Source organism: Stegostoma tigrinum, chromosome 2, assembly GCF_030684315.1.
Source record: "Stegostoma tigrinum isolate sSteTig4 chromosome 2, sSteTig4.hap1, whole genome shotgun sequence".
Lineage (NCBI taxonomy): Eukaryota > Metazoa > Chordata > Chondrichthyes > Orectolobiformes > Stegostomatidae > Stegostoma > Stegostoma tigrinum.
Window position 1 is genome coordinate 111,029,484 of NC_081355.1, and position 21,720 is coordinate 111,051,203.

At 43.6% G+C, this 21,720-nt stretch overlaps 1 protein-coding gene across 2 annotated transcripts in view; it reads left to right on the forward strand.

Moving 5' to 3' along the window:
• Positions 1 to 21,720, forward strand: part of LOC125446424 (G patch domain-containing protein 8) — a 563,528-nt gene that overhangs the window by 193,782 nt on the left and 348,026 nt on the right. The gene's annotated exons all lie outside the window — the stretch shown is intronic.

The window sequence follows — 21,720 nt, forward strand, 5'->3', positions numbered from 1 at the left end:
ATTCCATCTCCTGCTTCCTCCTCCTTAGACTTCCATTTCTGTACACCTAGCACTAATAGCACCAGGCAGAGATCAATGGGCAGGAACTCAATGCACCGCACATCCACAGACATTGACATCCAACAGATACCAGCCTCTCTGCATCATCACGGCACTTGTCTGGACAACTTACAGTACCCTTTTGCACTTCAGTGCTGCACTTGGGAATGCACAAAGGACCATTCATTTGTAATGCTGCTGCCAGTTCACTTTGAACACAAGGACAGGCACTCATTTCATGCATCGAACTAAGGTGTATTTCAGAGCTCCTCACTCCCTTTGTGCCAACTTAAGTATTCATGCAATCCATGCCTTTTTTTAGTTATGCCCTCTCAGCCAGATCTAACAGGCTCACAATATTGTTATCCCTGCCTTTTAGTGCAGACACAAAAGTCATGCTGCTTGTCATAGTTGTTGGCAGTGATCATTCAAGGGGTAGACATGTTGCCGTATGGCCCTGTGCTGTGTCAATCTCACATGTTCATTGTGTGCCAGCCATGCTTCAATTAAGAGGCCAAGTATCAAAGTTGAAGGGGAGTAGTCCTCACTCAAGTGAAGGGAGACGCCCTTCAGGCAGGAGCCTCTAGGACAGTAAGTATGGAAAATAAAATTTGGAACCTGGTAGAATATTAAGAATCTGTAAAAGATTTGTTAAAGTACATTAATCAACCAATGACACATTAGGCATGATGCGACAGTGAGGTAAAGCAGGACAGAGGTTAAAAAGCCATTAGGTCAACTCATTGAAGTCAGCTATGTGGCAGTGAGGAGAAACAGGACAAGAATCAAAAGCCATTAGATTAGCTGACCATAATTAGACATAGTATAGGTATGCATGCAAGTATAATCAGATTAGGGTAAGGGCACATGAAACGGATAAAGTAGATAAATGAATGAGATAGTGAGGTCACTTTAGAAAATATTTAGAAAATATTTAGAAAATTAGAACAGTTCAAAGTGGAAAAAACCATTGCGGCAGAAATAGCAGTGGACACCTAATTATAATAGAATAAATTAGAGGTAAGTTTGAAGCAGAAGAAACCATCGTGGCGAGATAAGAAGTGGATAGTCATTATACTATGAATTAAGTAGAGGAGGAAAAAACCATAGTGGCGGGAATGGAAAAATAAGACAGGTTGATACCATTGGGTCAAGATAAGATAACTCGGACTGACCTGATTGGGCATGCTGATGAACTCAGCCAGAAGTTGATAACAAAATGGATTAAGAAGTGCAAGCCAGGGAGGCTCGGGGGCACTCTAGGAAAATACTTCTAGCTTGTCACGGCTTTTATTTGCAAATAAAAGTTCATCTTCTTGAGGAACTCTCTGCGCCTCTGAGTGATTTTCTACCACATAGGTCAATGGCATGGTCTGATGTTAGAGGCTTGAGTAAATTCAGTCAGTAACTTTCAGCGGTCATGGTCAGGATCCACCCCTCTGAGGGTGTGAGGAGCCAAACGATAGCACCATACCACCTATCCTGGCTCATCCTTCTCTACAGGTGGTCTTTTCCTCCTGGAACGAGAGAAAAAGGGGGTTTGCATGAGATGCAATTGGTTAGCACATCTTTTAGTGCATGTGCAGCCAGGAGACAGGTGGTGAGCTGTCCCAGTGAGTGAGTAGGAGGTGAGACTAGTTGTCTAGTGGGAATGGATGAGTGAGCAAGGGAAGGTATTGCATGTGAGAGTGGTAGAGCATGAGCTTTGGTGGGTGCAGGGTACAGTAGCAGAGAGAAAATGGGTGACAATTACCCTGATGGAGTAGGGAAGGTTATTGACCTCCCGCAATTACCAGGCATTCTTCATGGTGGGTGAAACTGAACAGCAACATTGGACAAGATAACAAAATGTGGAGCTGGATGAACACAGCAAGCCCAGCAGCATCTCAGGAGCATAAAAGCTGACGTTTCGGGCCAGACCCTTCATCAGAGAGGGAGATGGGGAGAGGGTTCTGGAATAAATAGGGAGAGAGGGGGAGGCGGACCGAAGATGGAGAGAAAAGAAGATAGGTGGAGAGGAGAGTATAGGTGGGGAGGTAGGGAGGGGATAGGCCAGTCCAGGGAAGGCAGACAGGTCAAGGAGGTGGGATGAGGTTAGTAGGTAGGAAATGGAGGTGCGGCTTGAGGTGGGAGGAAGGGATGGGTGAGAGGAAGAACAGGTTAGGGAGGCAGGGACAGGCTGGGCTGGTTTTGGGATGCAGTGGGGGGAGGGGAAGAACTGGGCTGGTTTTGGGATGCGGTGGGGGAAGGGGAGATTTTGAGGCTTGTGAAGTCCACATTGATACCATTGGGCTGCAGGGTTCCCAAGTGGAATACAAGTTGCTGTTCCTGCAACGTTCGGGTGGCATCATTGTGGCACTGCAGGAGGCCCATGAATGACATGTCGTCTGAGGAATGGGAGGGGGAGTTAAAATGGTTCGCGACTGGGAGGTGCAGTTGTTTATTGCGAACTGAGCGGAGGTGTTATGCAAAGCGGTCCCCAAGCCTCCGCTTGGTTTCCCCAATGTAGAGGAAGCCACACCGGGTGCAGGGCTGGCAGGGTCAGGTGGCATGGCCTTGTGTGTCACTCCTTTTGGAAGAGGAAGGCCCTCCTCTACACCACTCTGTCCATCAGGACCTCCATGTCATTGTCTGAAAAGTAGGGTGCCAGTTACCCCTTACATGCCATATCTGGGACAAATGTCATGAGCCATGCAGGGTAGCTCTCGACTCATAATGCTTGACCCAGTGCACACTGGCTATATAAATATGGCACCAGTGCTAGGGATCCTGGGATAGAACATAAGTAGTGAGTACTTCCAGCTATAGCAAGGAGGAGAATAAGGCTGCCATCAGAGAAGTAGAGTGCCATTGGGCTAAGGTACTTAGTTCATGCAGTGAATTTGAAATGAAAGTGTGACAAAAGTCGCTTGGCCTCATAGAGAGAAACCCTCCATGAAGGTTGGCGAAAACAACACAGCCAATTTCTGATAAGTTACAGCTCAAATAGTTCAAAGAAAAAGACTCATGGAAGATGTGGAAGCTCACTGCCTGTAAGGGTGATAGAGGCAGAACCCTCTTCACATTTAAGAAGTATTTGGATGTGCACTTAGAGATAGTAAGAACTACAGATGCTAGAGTCAGGGATAACACATTGTAGAACTGGAGGAACACTATTATCTTTAGATGTGCACTTGCAATGCCGAGGTTAAAAAAAAGGCCACTGGGCAATTGTGGACAATAGGATGAGAATAGTTAGATTATTTTATGACAGATGAAAATTCGATGGGCTGAAGGGCATTTTTCTGTGCAGTAGGTCTTTATGACTCAAAACTGATAGGGTTGACAGAGTCTACAGTGTAGAACAGAATATGGTTGATGTGGGAGCCTCCTAGAATAATTGGCAGACCCTGTAGGGACAGGGGAAACCCACAAGTTCTCCTCCAAGCCATTCATCATCCTGACTTGGAAATGTATCAACATTCTTTCAATGTCACTAGGCCCAGATCCTGGAACTCTCTGACGGTATTTTGGGTCTATTGAAAGCTAAGAATATGTATTCAGTGGTGATAATGGTCATAAAGATCTTGGCATAGCTGTTAGTTTTGCAGCAGGAAAGCTGGCCTAAATAGCTAGGAAACTCTAAGGGCAGGAACTCTTTGTAATTGGGGTGGAAGGGGAATGGAGTAGGTGAGAGACATTGAGAGACAAAGCCGCATGTGATAATGAGAATGGCAGACTATGAGTGTGGTGTGTGTGGTGGCAGAATTAGTGTGTGTGAGGTAGCAGAGAGTAATGGTGGCATTAATCTTTGCAGAATACAGAAGATCATTGATCTTCTCACAGCATTGCTGTAAGCTCTTCCAGAACATGGAAATGGCACTGCCCTGGGTGGCAACCATGGATCAGGCTGGCAGGGTCTGGTGCTGTGCTCTCTTCTGACAGTCGCAGAAAGATAAAAGGCCTCTTTTTGAACCGCCCCATCCACCAAGACCCCAGCAACAAAGCTAAGTGCCAATTTGCCACTCTCAAACATAGCAATGAGGAGGCATGCACTATCAAGGAGATTTTCTAGCCTGCAGATTTTGAGACAGTGCACAGCTGGAATTCACAAACGGCTTCCAGGACATGACTTCCATGACAGGGATCTCTATGACTCTACGATTCTAGTACCAGCAAGCACATCCGCCATTGCTGAATGCAAATTAGCATGAGAGTGGCACTGTGGAGATGGGAGTGCATACTTAATGAAGTGAGCAGTGGAGAACTGTGTGGGAAAAGTCACCAGAGCTCATGAACGGAAAATGACTATGAAACTTCCCAGACATTCGTCATCCTGGAATCAATGCCTATTTCGGGGCAAACTCTCCAGTGGTTGGAGTCATATCTGACTCAGAGGAAGATGGTCATGGTTGTTGGAGGTCAATCATTTCAGCTCCAGGACATCTCTGTAGGAGTTCTTTAGGGTAGTGTCCCCGGCCCAACTACCTTCAGATGTTTCATCAATGACTTTCCCACCATTATAAGTCAGAAGTCGGGATGCTTGTTGGATGATTGCACAAAGCTCAGCGCCTTTCGCGACTCCTCAGATACTGAAGCAGCCTGTGTTCAAATACAACAAGATCTGGACAATATCCAGGCTTGGACTGACAAGTGGCATGTAACACTCACGCCACACAAATACCAGGCTATGACCATCACCGATAAGAGACAATCTAACCACCGTCCCTAGACATTCGATGGTGTTACCATCACTGAATCCCCCACTGTCAACATTTTTGAGAGTTATCATTGACCAGAAACTCAGCTGGACTCACAACATAAACACAGTGGCTACAACAGCAGGCCAGAAGCTGGGAATACTGTGGCGAGTAACTCACCTCCTGACTCCTCAAAGCCTGTCCTCCATCTACACGGCACAAGTCAAGAGTGTGATGGAGTACTCTCCAGTTGCCTGGATGAGTGCACCCCAACAACACTCTGGAAGCTTGACACCATCCAGGACAAAGCAGCCCACTTGATTGGCACTACATCCTCATGCATCCACTCCCTCCACCACCAACATTCAGTAGCAGCTGTGTGTACTATCTACAAGTTGCACTGCAGAAATTCACCCAAGATCCTCAAACCCACAATGACTTCCATCTAGAAGTACAGGGTTGCAGACATATGGGAATACGACCAACTTGAAGTTCCCTTCCAAGCCACTCACCATCCTGACTTGTTAATATATTGCTGTTCCTTCACTGTTGCTGGGTCAAAACCCTGGAATTCCCTCCGTAATAGCATGTGGGTCAACCCACAGCAGTTGGACTGCAGCGATTCAAGAAGGAGGTCACTACCACCTTCTCAAGAGTGACTAGGAATGGGCCACATCTCACAAATGAACAGAAAATAAATTGACACCTCCCCAAAATGTGAGAAAATTCTACCCAAAATGTTTTAAGATTAATGCACATTCTATAGGCCCTGATCTACTGGTGGATGTTAAACCTGGAGTCTCAAACTGCTCACCCCCCAACCGTGCTAAAAACAAGAAGCTTCATTGGTCATCTTACTGACAAATTGCCATTAGTTTGGGCATGATTTTTTCAGAAATAATTATTTTATTGCAACGCGTTATTCATACTCATTTTTGACATCACTTGTAGAGAAATGGATGTAGTTTTGATTTGTGAGTCTGAACCTTGTCCAAAACTAGATGTCAGATTTTTTAAAAAGGGGTCATAAATAGTTTACTGTTGATATCAATGGACTATGGTAGTTAAAATTTACAGAGATGATGCAATGTCGAAATTGTCTCAACCGTTGTGTTTCATTTGTACTCCATAAGATTCTACATGCTATTAAGTGATATCTCAGACTCTAGCCCATACTGTTCCATTATTGAAAGACTATTCAATGCAGTCCACTGCATCATACTGGTCGGTCTACTTCACATTCTTCTCTGCAAATCTTTCTAACTTCCATTCTCTTTTAACTCTGTACTACTTACGTCCAGTGAGGAGCAGCTCTGTGACATCATTGCAAGGTTTTCTCATGGTCCTGAAGCATTCTACAACAATGCTGGTTTTAACAACGTAGAAAACTACAGAATCTATTAACCTGTGAACTCATTTTATTGCATTGCTAAGTAAAAAGCAAGCAGATTCTAGCATTTGAACATGCCAAATCAACTTGTACGTCCTCAAGATATCAAGGATCGTTCCATAAACCTTTGATCCCACCTGTGAACCATATTCATACCTACGATGAAGCAGAGATACCTCATGACACCGTAGCTCGTCTGATCGACGCTCCCAGATGCAAAGTAGCATCATAGAATTCTTATTGCCAAAGCAATAAGCTGGTACTCTTGGCTCCGTTAAGTCTCAAATTCATTTCATGTAAGAAAGCTCTAAGTTGGGACTGCTGTGAACAGAGATAATGCAAAAGTAGTGAAATATAACAGTATTCAGTTTCTAACTGGTTTAGTTCACTTCACAAATCTGACCCTGACAGTATTTGTGGATTTGAATTCAATTAATTAAACAAATTTAGAATAAATCGTAAGAGTGACCATAAAGCCTGTCACAACCTGCAAGAGTCCACTAATGAGGAGAAAACTTGCTGCCTTTGCTTAGTCCGATCTACACTTGACTTCAGCAGAATTTTAATGAGGCAAGGGAGGTAAAAATAGCCTGGGATTGTCTTCTGCTGCAGTTGGAGTATTTCCAATTCACTGCACTACTCACCAACCTGAAGACAGTGCGAGCATGTACCAATTTCTATCCCTATTTCTCTTTGTTGTGCCCTTGTTATTGGGTTATTAAAAAGAAAATGTGGAATTGCATGCACTTTAATAAAAATAAGGGACTGTAAAAAAAAAAATTCTCCACTAATTAACATCGAGACAGTTTTGATGACACTGGTTATAGAACTTATCTTGCATGCTGAATGAGGGTTATTATACAAATTTATATCAAAATGCTGAGATATGCTGATTATAATCAAAACATCTCTATAATATGAAGAAAGGCCCTTGCAACTCATTAAAAATATTTAGATCTCATTTAAAAGAATACTGAGTGGCTGTTGTCCATGTTATTATATTTGTGTTACATGAGTGTCGTTCTGGGATCTGTGTTAGTTTGTTGTAATGGAATATTTAATGATGAAGAGGAAATGTAATGGAATGTATTGAATAAAAAGACTTAAAGCAGAATCCATAAAAGTACCTATGGTGAATGTTAGATGATCGTTATAAACAGGATCAACCACTGGAAATCAGATGGTTTCCCATGGAAATTATTTAGTGCTTTACAGAGCAGTACAGCACAGTACAGGCACTTCGGCCCACGATGTGCTGAATTTTTACCCTAATCCTCAAGTCTATCTAACCTCCACCGCTACCTTATACTATCATCTATATGCCTATCTATTAGCCACATAAATGCCCCAATGAGGCCGACTCCACTATCCTCTCTGGCAATGCATTCCACTCCCATACCACTCTCTGAATAAAGAACCTACATCTGACATCTCCCCTGTATCTACCTCCACTCACTTTAAAACTATGCCCCCTCGTAATAGGTACCTCCACCCTAGGGAAAAGTCTCTGGCTGTCTTCTCTATCTGTACCTCTGATCATTTTGTACACCTCTATCAAGTCACCTCTCATCTTTTGTCGTTCTAAACAGAAAATCCCCAGCTCTTTAGAACAATCTAATAACAGTTTCTAAAGTCATTTAAAAGTGAAAAAGATTGAGTGCAAAATTATTAATAATGGCTTGAAGAGGAATTTAAGATTGAACCTGCTCCTTTTGGTGCTAGTTCGAAAATATCAAGAACTGACTGTATTAAGAGAATTGAAAACATTTCACTTATGGATTGTACTATGGATATAGATGGCTAAATTTATAGTTAAGACAATTACAGAATTGTAAGTTGGAATTTATTTATTTTCAATAACATGATTATTGAACTTTTTTCTGGTTAGTAATAAGTTGAGTAGTGGTGTAAGATGAACATTTTCTTATTAATGTTGTAGTTACAGTGCCTTGAGAAGCCAATTTACTGCTGAAGCCTAACTGTCAGTCTCAAAAATAAGATATTAGGATTAATTCAAGCATTCTAAATTGGTGCCAAAATAAACAAGATTCAACTTCATGTTCGTATCATAGTTGACACCAATTCACGTTCATTCCAGTCGACTGGCTGTAGTCCATGGGGACTAATTTTCATCCTCCAACTGCGTTATTTACACTGCAAAAATCAGCAGGAAGCAAATGAAAATGTAGGGAAAATAATGACCTATCCATTGGCCACTGTGTACTCAATATTCAGGTGCTCAATGAAGTGATCAAGAATCTGGATCATAACCATTGAAAGTTATATTTAAAGTAAAACAAAAACACAAAGAACTATGGATGCTGTAACTTGGAAACAAAAACAGAAGTTGCTGGAAAAGCTCAGCAGGTCTGGCAGCATCTCTGTGAAGAGAAATCAGAGTTAACGTTTTGAGTCTGCTGACCCTTCCTCACTTTGAGGAAGGGTCACTGGACCTAAAATATTAACTCTGATTTCTCTTCACAAATGTTACCAGACTTGCAGTGCTTTCCCAGCAACCTCTATATTTAAAGCAGTCTCCTATAATTGTAGCACAACCCAACATGATTTTCATGTTGATTGAATTGAGTTCTCACCCTGCCATTGCTTGGCATGGAATAGTCTGGGCAATAGCATATAAATGACCAATGTAGACTACTCCAAAACAGATCAAGAGGAAGTATTAATTTTCCAGGCTTCACTTCAGTACACTAGCAACCACTCTATAGTTCGCCCATAAGAAGTACCTCTAACTATTCTTGCAGGCCCTTGTTGGCCAATGCTAACAACTTATCCACTGCAGCCTAATGAAGACTGGCCACTAAGATCATCTGATCTCTCACTACACTATTTCAACAGGGGCGCTGTCAAAGGAACCACAGTTTCCAAGCATTAAAATTGAATCAGCCCCTATATTTTCTACTTCACATGCAAAGTTTCCACCTCGTGTTGTATATGGCCTGTTGTGGATTGAAACAGCCAAAACTTAAACAAATATTTTTCTGCTGTGAATTCATCATGCTGAGTAAACTAACATCCATAAGAGACCCATCACTTAAACTGGCTTCACAAATCAAGTAATACCACCATATTATTCAGTTAATTATTAGCCCTTTGGGCCCTTTCACTTCATATAATTCTGCACTTAAATGCCAAACAAAATATGTCCATAAGCATCTTACTCTGCTTGAAATGCAAAATGTTGAAGAGGTTGCATCAAATGGTCTTTTAATTAATTTACTGTTAAAAGACTTTCATCTGATTCTACTCCACTGATGCAATTTCAAGGTAAAATATTCTAAGTGATGTATGTGATTTCATACATAGTCTAATTATTTCTTTTTTTGCATATGCAATGATTATGTATATCAGCAACTAGATGCAGATCTCTGGTATTGCTATGGTAAGACAGTCTGTATGCAAGCCTATAAGGGCAGGAACATTATGCCATTTAATCCAAGATGTATTATTTTGATGTAACCAAATCTAATTGTTGTTAAGTAAACATTGTAAAATCCACTCAGCCTAATGGCAATTCAAGCCGTAGGTGAAAATCCTAGTCTTGTTTCTCAAATTCACATTGAAATCAATGGAAATGAAAAGTCAGTGCTTTCCAATGCTAGTTTAGTCTTTGGGGTGTTAAGCCAAAATCTACCCCTCTAATTTTTCTTTGTTATTTTATCTTTGTCCATGTTAAAAAAATTGTAAGTGAAGCTTGAAGTATGTTGGACTGAACTTTGAAAATGTGACAGACATGAAACACACACGATGTATATTTGTTTTATTACGTGCTAATGCATTACCTTTGGCAGTGTTCTCATAAAACAGAGTTTGTACTATTTTGAAAGGTCACGAACATTACATCTTGCAAAACACATTGTATTATTCCTTGACAAAAGTATAACTGTCACATGATTGGGGACTGCTTTTCAGAACACCTATGCTTGGTCCGCAAAAAACAACTGCCATTCCCAGTCGCGAACCATTTCAACTCACCCACCCATTCGTTAGACGACAGGTCCATCTTGGGCCTCCTGCACTGCCACAACAATGCCACCCGAAGATTGCAAGAACAGCAGCTCATAGTCCACTTGGAACCCCACAGCCCAATGATATCAATGTGGATTTCAAAAGCTTCAAAATCTCCTCTCCATCTACCACATCCCCAAATCAGTCCAGCTTGTCTACGCCTCCCTAACCTGTCCTTCCTTCCACCTATCCCCTCCTCTTGCCTCAAGCCCCACCCCCATCTACCTACCAGCCACATCCTGCCCCATTGACCTGTACATCCTCTCTGGACTGACCTATCCCCTCCCTAACTTCCCACCTATGCTCACTTTTACAGGCTCAACCCCCGCCTCTTTGACCTGTCTGTCTCCTCTCCACCTATCTTCTCCTCTATCCATCTTCTATCCGCCTTCCCCTCTCTCCCTATTTATTTCAGAATCCCCTTCCCCTCCCCGATTTCTGAAAATGGGTCTAGGCCTGAAGGAGCTTTCCTGCCCCTCTGATGCAGCTTGACCTGCTGTGTTCATCCAGCTCTACACCCTGTTATCTCTTGAATTTACCTGTAGGTTTTTTCATCCAGCCTGCATCCCAGTTTACACCCTCTGTTCTGGTGAGGGTTCACCATTAAATTCTCACCTTTTCTCTTCATTCAGTTGCAGAATTTACAGCTGATTTGACCATGTGTCTGGAAATATTCTGCCAAAGGCCCTCTGCTTTGTCTGTCTCTCTTCTTTCCAAAACATTTAAACCAGTTTTGACTGTCATCCCAATGATCCTTCCTTTAGATTTCTAAAATTCATTCATGCTGTTAAGGTATCGCTGGCCAGGCCAGTATTTCTTTCCCATCCCTTGTCGCCCTTGAGAAGGTGGTGCTGAGCTGCCATTTTGAATCACTGCCGTCCATGTGCTGTAGATAGACGCAAAATGCTGATGACGAAGGAGTTCCAGGAGTTTTACTGAGCAACAATGAAGGAACAGCGATATATTTCCAAGTCAGGACACTGGCTTAGAGGGGAACTTGCAGAAGGTGGTGTTCCCACGTACCTGCTGCCCTTGTCCTTCTAGATGGCTGTGTTTGTGGGCTTGGAAGGTGCTCTTTAAGAACCTGTGGTGAATTTCTGTGGTGCATCTATACACACTGCTGCTACTGAGCATTGGTGGTGGAAGGAATGGTTGTTTGTGGATGTGGTGCCAGTCAAAGGAGTTACTTTGTCTCAGGTGATGCCAGGTTTCTTGAGTGTTGTTGGAGCTGCACCCATCTAGGTAAGTGGAAGTATTCTATCACACTCCTGACTTGTGCCTTGTAGATGGTGGACAGGTTTTAGGGAGTTGGGAGGTGAGCTACTTACTGCAATGTTTCTCAGTTATCAGCTGTATTATCTCTTTATAGTACCCTTTGAGCTACTTAATTAATCTCATTATTATGTTGTTACCTACTGGATAGAAATTAAATGACAACAATTTCTGACATAGAAGTCAGAGCGTTACCTGGTGACTCCTACATGTTTCTTTGGAACTTAGACAATAGCACAAACATCTTAATGCACACTCAGTGAACAGCAACAGCGTGCACTCAGCACCCCCCACCACGGCACCTCCAATCCATAGTCATCTGACATCTAGTGGCCTCCCTGTAGTATCATGGCACATCTCTGTTCCACTTAGAGTACAATTCTGCACTTCACTGTTGCACTTTGGAGTGCACTTGTAATGATGTGTATTAGGGTCATAGAATATGAGTGCCTTGATTGGGGCTGTTAGTCTGGTCCAAACAGAGAGCCCTGGCTGACAGATATAAACAGGAGTGTCAGAGATTCTGTTCACTCTGAGAGCTGGCTCTGAGGGAGTTGGTTCAGTGTCGTGTACCATGTACGTGTAACTAACAGGTGACTTGTTGATGGGATACCGGCCTCTGTAGAATTATTTCAGCACTGGCACCTGGCATTATATTGCTATTGCCAGGACACTTTTCACAACAGGGGCAAGTATCCATGTCATGGATTAGACTAGGCTGCATCTCAGGGGTACTCACATGCTGTCTTAGAGCTTACTCACAATTTCACTGTATCACTGCATGGTCTTTTATCTCAGAACAATGACAGGAAGCTTGTCATGGTTGTCAGCAGTGATTGGTCAAGTGGGCAGACATGTTGCTGCAAGGAACTATGCCACTTACTCTTATACCTGCACCATGTGCCAGCTGTGTGTGTGCAAAACACACTATATGTGCATCAATCAAATGGCCATGTCTCAAATTCTGAGGGGAGTCGTCCACAGTCAAGACAATGGAGACAACCTTCAGCACAGTGTCCAGGCACATTCAGTCCAGAGTCTCCAATATCAGTGCAGGGCTTTGGCATAGTTGGTCAGCTATTTGGGATAGGGTTCATACTGATACCTGCAGGGAGTGGCCTACAGCCCGCCCTGTAGCTCATTGCAACCAGCCCAGGGAGCCATGGGAAGTCAGTCTGGGAGCTGTCAAGGGAGGGCGGATTTTCAGAGTTTATTAAATGTGATGGAATCTGGGAAAGTAAACTCTGGGGATCACAATCAGAATGCTGGGATGCTGAAGGGTTAACAATTGTGTAGGATGGCAAGTCAATATGTAAGGGGGCAGGTTGAAGAGATGGTAAAGTCTGGAAGGGAAAGAGGTAATGCAGTACGGTGTTTTCATCAACAGTCAGAAACTCAGTAATACTCTATTATTACATACCCTGAAAAATAATGCAATATAATGTGACCTCAAATGTGCTGAAATGTAAGAACACAGTTTAAAACAGTGCTTAGAATAGGCAGTTTAACAGTAAATCCTTAGAATCCTTGAGATGTTATGTTTTAACTTGACACATGGTTGTTTCACTGATGCCTTGTATCCTCAGCAGTAATGAAATTTGTAGGTAGTCTTGCATTCTCTGTCACGGCATGTTTCTCCAATTTACTTTGATGCTGTTATAGATGCAAAGAGAAGCAGGGAGACTGGAAGCAAGCTTTCCAGTTCTTCCACTATAAATCAATTTGTTTCTTTCTCTGCCTAAAAGCTGTTGCCTGAAACACAGTTTACTTGTGTATTCCCATGTCTGATTTATTGTGTATTCAAGCTGGATCATCTGCAGCCAACATTTATCTTTATATGTGAAATTCTCAGTAAAATACGGATCAACCAGGCAATACAGATCTGAGTTTCAATATCTTTTGTTAATTTTGGCTCAGACCGACTTATTCATAGCTTCATAAACATGTCACGTGACCACACTGGCCATCTTAATCAGTGTTTTTTTCAACATTTTTAAAGTCATTTTAGTTTATATAGCCCCTGGTATTGAAATCAGATTATGGAAGTTGACAATTGACAGTCCTTTCTTGCCATTATTGTACTACACTCTTAGCATGAGGAACAAAAATGATGAGTATTATTGTATTTCATTACAAGAAGAGTGTGGAATAACTATGCAAAACTATGATGCCAACACACATCTTGCATTCAGTTTCTTCATCCTAACCTGGGTTTGAAACCCACTTTGGAAATAGCAGCTATTGTTCCCTGGGCTGTGTTATATTCCTGAGCCAAACAAGCACTTTCCATGATCCATGTACCAGGTTCAGACATTCTTACAAATTTGGCATTTTTGGAGGTCAATGGATAGTAATCTAATGTTTGCCTCCAGTAGGGTGTTTAGAATTGCATCCTGCATCTCTGTCTGATTGACCTGGATATCAAGCTGATTGGATATTTTGAGGTTTAAAATTTGTTTTTGATCCTTTGATCTCCCAGTGCTCCCTCTGTTTTTACCTCACTGGCATGCCCCTGGTGGCCTCTAGGTTTTATGAAGGGTAGCTCCCTTCCATTTGCACTTAATTTTGGGAATAGGTGTTTCGCTAACCTGCTCCATTTTAACATGAATACTACTGCCATCGTAATACTTCCATGGATGCCTGTTCTCTTCTATTCCCTCTGTGGCTGTTCTAATACGTGAAGCTTCAACTTCATTTTCTTCTGGCCGGTCTGAGAATAACAAACAAAGAACAACAAAGAAACCTACAGCACAGGAACAGGCCCTTCGGCCCTCCAAGCCTGTGCCGATCAAGATCCTCTGTCTAACCTGTCATCTATTTTCTAACGGTCTGTGTACCTGTCCAAATATATCTTAAAAGACGCTAACGTGTCTGCGTCTACCACCTCCGCTGGCAACGCGTTCCAGGCGCCCACCACCCTCTGTGTAAAGAATTTTCCACGCGTATCTCCCTTAAACTGTCCTCCTCTCACTTTGAACTCATGACCCCTAGTAATTGAGTTCCCCCACTCTGGGAAAAAGCTTCTTGCTATCCACCCTGTCTATACCCCTCATGATTTTGTAGATCTCAATCAGGTCCCCCCTCAATCTCTGTCTTTCTAATGAAAATAATCCTAATCTATTCAACCTCTCTTCATAGCTAGCACCCTCCATACCAGGCAACATCCTGGTGAACCTCCTCTGCACCCTCTCCAAAACATTCACATCCTTTTGGTAATGTGGTGACCAGAACTGTACACAGTACTCCAAATGTGGCTGAACTAAAGTCCTATACAACTGCAACATGACCTGCCAACTCTTGTACTCAATACCCTGCCCAATGAAGGAAAGCATGCCATATGCCTTCTTGACCACCCTATTGACCTGTGTGGTCACCTTCAGGGAACAATGGACCTAAACACCCAGATCTCTCTGTTCATCAATTTTCCCTAGGACTTTTCCATTTACTGTATAGTTTGCCCTTGAATTTGATCTTCCAAAATGCATCACCTCGCATTTGCCCGGATTAAACTCCATCTGCCATTTATCTGCCCAACTCTCCAGTCTATCTATATTCTGCTGTAATTTCTGATAGTCCCCTTCACTATCAGCTACTCCACCAATCTTAGTGTCATCAGCAAACTTGCTGATCAGACCACCTACACCTTCCTCCAAATCATTTACATATATCACAAACAACAGTGGTCCCAGCACAGATCCCTGTGGAACACCACTGGTCACAGGTCTCCAATTTGAGAAACTCCCTTCTACTACTACCCTCTGTCTCCTGTTGCCCAGCCAGTATTTTTATCTATCTAGCTAGCACACCCTGGACCCCATGTGACTTCACTTTGTCCATCAGCCTGCCGTGGGGAACCTTCTCAAACGCCTTACTGAAGTCCATGTATATGAAATCTACAGCCTTTCCCTCAACAATCAACTTTGTAACGTCCTCAAAGAATTCTATTAAGTTGTTAAGACATGACCTTCCCTGCACAAAACCATGTTGCCTATCACTGATAAGCCCTTTTTCTTCCAAATGGGAATAGATCCTATCCCTCAGTATCTTCTCCAGTAGCTTCCCTACCACTGACGTCAGGCTCACTGGTCGAATGTCTATAATCCTCCATTAAATTTAATATAAACATATCAGTAGACCAGATCTCTGGCTGTGCCACGTCATCTTATGTCACCTGCCCTGGTTGTATCTTGTTTCTTTTAATGGCTAATGGCTAATTGAGATACTGGATGTGAGTTTGCTCGCTGAGCTGGAAGATTAGTTTTCAGACGTTTCGTCACCATTCTAGGTAACATCATCAGTGAGCCTCCGACGAAGCGCTGGTGTTATGTCCCGCTTTCTATTTATCTGGTTAGGTTTCCTTGGGTTGGTGATGTCATTACCTGTTCTTTTTCTCAGGGGATGGTAGATTGGCTCCAAATCAATGTGTTTGTTGATGGAGTACCGGTTGGAACGCCATGCTTCTAGGAATTCTCGTGCATGTCTCTGTTTGGCTTGTCCTAGGATGGATGTGTTGTCCCAATCAAAGTGGTGTCCTTCCTTATCTGTATGTAAGGATACGAGTGATAGTGGGTCATGTCGTTTTGTGGCTAGTTGATGTTCATGTATCCTGGTGGCTAGCTTTCTGCCAGTTTGTCCAACGTAGTGTTTGTCACAGTTCTTAGAGAGGGGGATCGGGTGAGGGTTCTGGAATAAATAGGGAGAGAGGGGGAGGCGGACCGAAGATGGAGAGAAAAGAACTGGAGGGGAAAGCAGGACATAACACCAGCGCTTCGTCGGAGGCTCACTGATGATGCTACCTAGAATGGTGACGAAACGTCTGAAAACTAACCTTCCAGCTCAGCGAGCAAACTCACATCCAGAACCTCAACTTGAGCTACAAATCTTCTCAAAATTCAGATACTTACAATTTCTTCCTGTTCTGCCCTGACACCTTTTGATGCTGCTGGCTTGTATTCAGCCATGTCTAGTTCAATATACTCTTCCCAAGCTGCACTGGTTTACTGCCCCTTGTCGGGTTTCTGAACCTGTCATAGTTCCTGACCTCTGAGTGTTTCCTGTTGGCTGAATTCAAGTGACCCTTTCTGAGCTACTTCGAATATTACAAGTTTTGTTTCCAGTGAGATGCTCCTGGAAAACCTTAGTTTCCTGCCTATCTGTGACTTGCTGCTAGTTTTTACAGCTTTTCCATTCCTGCTGCCTGTCCTTTTCTATTTGAGGGAGATATTTTGCTGTTATTTAAAGTATTCGACAATAAAATATATACACCACTGTTGGAAGGCTCAGTAATAGGTAAACTTTAATGAAGGCCACCTCTATTCTCCTTCTAGTGATCCCTTTTATTAGTCAAAAATCACACAACACCAGGTTATAGTCTCAGAGATAATGGGAACTGCAGATGCTAGAGAATCCAAGATAACAAAGTGTGGAGCTGGATGAACACAGCAAGCCAAGCAGCATCTCAGGAGCACAAAAGCTGACATTTCGGGCCTAGACCCTTCATCAGAGAGGGGGATCGGGTGAGGGTTCTGGAATAAATAGGGAGAGAGGGGGAGGCGGACCGAAGATGGAGAGAAAAGAAAATAGGTGGAGAGGAGAGTATGGGTGGGGAGGTAGGGAGGGGATAGGTCAGTCCAGGGAAGATGGACAGGTCAAGGAGGTGGGATGAGTTTAGTAGGTAAGAAATGGAGGTGCGTCTTGGGGTGGGAGGAGGGGATGGGTGAGAGGAAGAACAGGTTAGGGAGGCAGAGACAGGCTGGGCTGGTTTTGGGATGCAGTGGGGGGAGGGGATGAGCTGGGCTGGTTGTGTGATGCAGTGGGGGGAGGGGAGATTTTGAAGCTTGTGAAGTCCACATTGATACCATTGGGCTGCAGGATTCCCAAGTGGAATATGAGTTGCTGTTCCTGTAACCTTCGGGTGGCATCATTGTGGCACGGCAGGAGGCCCATGATGGACATGCCATCTAAAGAATTGGAGGGGGAATTGAAATGGTTTGCGACTGGGAGGTGCAGTTGTTTATTGCAAACCGAGCAGAGGTGTTCTGCAAAGCGGTTCCCAAGCCTCTGCTTGGTTTCTCCAATGTAGAGGAAGCCACACCGGGTACAATGGATACAGTATACCGCATTGGCGGATGTGCAGGTGAACCTCTGCTTAATATGGAAAGTCATCTTGGGGGTGAGGGAGGAGGTGTGGGGGCAAGTGTAGCACTTCCTGCGGTTGCAGGGGAAGGTGCCGGGTATGGTGGCATTGGAGGGCAGTGTGGAGCGAACAAGGGAGTCACAGAGAGAGTGGTCTCTCCGGAAAGCAGACAAAGGTGGGGATGGAAAAATGTCTTGGGCGGTGGGGTCGGATTGTAGATGGCGGAAGTGTCGGAGGATGATGCGTTGTATCCGGAGGTTGGTGGGGTGGTGTGTGAGAACGAGGGGGATCCTCTTTGGGCGGTTGTGGCGGGGGCGGGGTGTGAGGGATGTGTTGCGGGAAATGCGGGAGACGTGGTCAAGGGCGTTCTCGACCACTGTGGGGGGAAATTTGCGGTCCTTCAAGAACTTGGACATCTGGGATGTGTGGGAGTGGAATGCCTCATCGTGGGAGCAGATGCGGCGGAGGCGGAGGAATTGGGAATAGGGGATGGAAGTTTTGCAGGAGGGTGGGTGGGAGGAGGTGTATTCTATGTTTATAGTCTAACAGGTTTATTTGAAACCACACTCACGTTTTCAAATAAACCTGTTGAACTATAACCTGGTGCCGTGTGATTTTTGACATAGTCCATCCCCGTCCAACACCCGTACCTCCACATCATGCACTTTTAATCAGTGCAGTGAGGTTTGATTTGTTTCAAAACTTTGCATTTTTCCACTAGTGAAGTAAGTTACTGTGCAGACTGTTAGAGAATGCTAATTTCTTTCTCTAAAGTTTTAAAATAAGTCAATGGTCACTGTTGCTTTGAGTATCACCTCTTTGCAGCTGTTTTGGCCAACATTCATGCCAGAGCAAACACTGACCATCTTTAATTCTACAGACACTGTCTGCAGCCCGAACTTTTGTGCGACATCCACAGTGGAAGTACTTGCCCCACATGTATCCCATTTGCATTCCCTCTTTGAGTGACTGGAGATAGTTTGACTGTCTCTATCTGGCTATCCTTTTCTCTCCAGCTTGTTTCAGGGGTATTTACTTTGTCCTTAACTCTTTCTGGCCTCTGAAAGTTTCCAGACTACCATGGATTATGAACCTCTGTGTTTGCTCAGAACTGCTGGCCAGAATGGCTGTCTGTCCTGTCCTGCTACCCTCCGTTTCTCCATGTGGCTATAGATTGGAAACTTATTGATTTTGCTTTAAGTGCCCTAACTGCTGGTCTGAAGTAAGCTGCTTAAGTTGTTTAAGTTCCAGGTGAGTCCATTCCAATCATTTGGAGTGGCACGGTGGCTCAATGGTTAGCACTGCAGCCTCACAGCGCCAGGGACCCAGGTTCAATTCCAGCCTCGGGTGGCTGTCTGTGCAGAGTTTGCACGTTCTCCCCGTGTCTGCATGGGTTTCCTCCGGGTGCTCCGGTTTCCTCCCACAGTCCAAAGATGTGCAGGGGAGGTAGATCGGCCATGCTAAATTGCCTGTAGTGTCCAGGGGCATGTGGGTTATAAGGGGATGGGTCTGGGTGGGATGCTGCAAGGGGCAGAGTGGACTTGTTGGGCCAAAGGGCCTGTTTCCACACTGCAGGGAATCTAACCTAATTTCCTGAGGGAGACTTTTTTTTGCTAGATTCCCTCAGGTACAAACTGGTATGCCTTTTTCAGTCTCATAGTCAATGGCCTACTCCTCCTACTCCTACAGGCAAGGGAAAGTAAACTTTGAGCACTCCTTGTTAACCCACTCTGCAATGACGCCGAAAAACAGAAGATGATGGCAAAGCTCAGCAGGTCTGGCAGCATCTGTGAAGGAAAAGTCAGAATTAATATTTCGGGCCCATTGACCAATCCTCAGAACTACAATGACATCCGTTGTTTAACTGGCCAGTTTAATTCCTGTGCTATCGTTTTAAAAAAAGATGATAAAAGGGTCCTCGTCTCCCTCATTAAAGCTACAATCAAATGGGTGAACTCAATTACATCAGTTTTTAAGCCTGAGTTAGGTGTAGTTTCCATACCAGGGGTGCTTTCAGTGAAATTGTCACTTCTTATTTGAGTTGTCTCAGTCAGAACTTCCTTTCTCATTGAGGCAGTAGGAACTGCTGATGCTGGAGTCTGAGATAACAAGGTGTGGAGCTGGAGGAACACAGCAGGCCAGGCAGCATCAGAGCAGCAGGAAAGCTGACGTTTTGGGTCTGGACATTTCTTCAGAAGATCGTTCCTTTCTCTGTCCTTTTGTCATGGTATTCTCTCACTTCTTTCCAGCCTCTATCTCTCTCCTTGAAAACTCTTTCCTTATTTTCAGTTGGCATTCCAGTTCTAATCTCATCGATTGCACTTGTACTTTAACTGTTTCCAACTCCAGATATTTTGCTTTTGTTGAACAGAACTTCACTGTAAGTTTCCACTTACCCATTTTAGTTTTTCCAAGGACAATACCTTTAATTTGATGAAAACACTCTCATTATGCTCTGTGAAAGTATTAACATAAAGTGATAGCAGTTTAATGTTACAGATCCAAGAGAGTCTAGCATTTAAAATAAATCTTTTGAAGAACCATTCTGCTTTCTTGCCTATGGGAACGTACAACACATTTGCTGCGACCAGATGAAAGGTGCTGAATCTTTTCAGCATGCAGTTATCTCACTTCAATTAAAACACAGTACTGCTCAAAATTAAGGAGCCAGTTATAAGGTTGTGGTAAGTGAAAGAAAGTGGAAGTTAATGACATAATTTGAAAAAAGTAAAATGTGGTATCAAAAATGCACAACCACAAGTTTAGTTTAAAAAGAGGAGAGTACTTAGACCAAGGAGGAAGATCACAAACAGACAGTTTCTACTGTAAGTCCTTGAGGTGGTAGGTTTTAACTTAAGGCCAACATTGTTTAGTTGGTGACTTGTATCCTCTGCAGTGGAATTTGTAGATTTCCTATATGTTCAGTTTCTCCAACCTGCTTTATAACCAGGCACTGCTATTCAAGAGGCTGAGAGGATCAGAGAAAGAAAGCAAGCTTTCCAGTTCCTGCTATAACCTCACTTTTTTCTCTCACTCCCCAAAAGTTGTTGCATGAACTACAGTTCACTACTGTAGAATAGAATAGAATATCCTTCATTATCCTGTGTGCTCAAGTACAGAAGTACAGGAGTACAGTGAAATGTTTACTGCATTGCCTGCCATGACACCATCTTACATACAAAGTACCAAGGTACAAATCTTAGACACAAAAAAAGGAATAAAAAAGAAAAGAAGTTGCATCGCCTTACAGTGATTTGTAGTATAAGTTAGAAGTAAAATATAATTTAAAGGATAAACATTACAATCAGATAAACAAAGCTTTGCAGTAGCTCAGGTCAGGGACTTCCGCGCATGGTCTGATCGACTTCTCAATCCCCTGACCACCTGTGCCAGATCCCAATCCAACAAATGTCCCCACACCCCTCCCCGCCCCCAGCCACACCGCTCTGGCTCTCAGCCATTCCACACAACTCGAGGCCTCCAGCGCACTCCGCCCCAGCTGTCAGCCACTCCACACCCCCAGGCTACTCTGCTGTGGCTCCCAGCAACTCCAAACCCCCAGGCCACTCCTCTCCGGCTCTCAGCCACTCCACATCCCCAGCGCACTGCGCTCCGGCTCTCAACCACTCCACACCGCTGCTCCAAGCCTCCAGCCTGCTTCACTCCGGCTCTCAGCCAGAGTGTACTTCCATGTTTGGCTTCATTGTTTTTTCCAAGCTGTATAATCTGCAGACAGCTTTCATCCCAATACAAGAAACATCTACACCCTTGTGAATCAACCGGGAGATACCGATCTGTGTTGCACTGCATTTTTAAGTTATGTTAATTTTGCCTCAGACAGATTCTTGTTTATTGATAGCTTTATGACATTAACCCTCTTAAGAATTTCTTTTACAAAATCCATTTTAGTCCATGAAAGCTATTAAAATTGGATGATAGAAATTGAAACATTACAGTCCGTTGTTACTGCAGTTAGAACAGCATCAAGTAGATGAGGAAAGGGCAGGCACCAACAGTCCCTGCAAGGCCAGGGTGAGAGAAATCAAGGTCATAGCAGTGATAGTGGCAGCTGACCCACTGAAAACACAATATCCTGATATATGTCACAAAAATGGGTTCCCCATATACTGGAGAAAGAAATGCAATATTATTATTATTTTACTACAATTATGTATAGT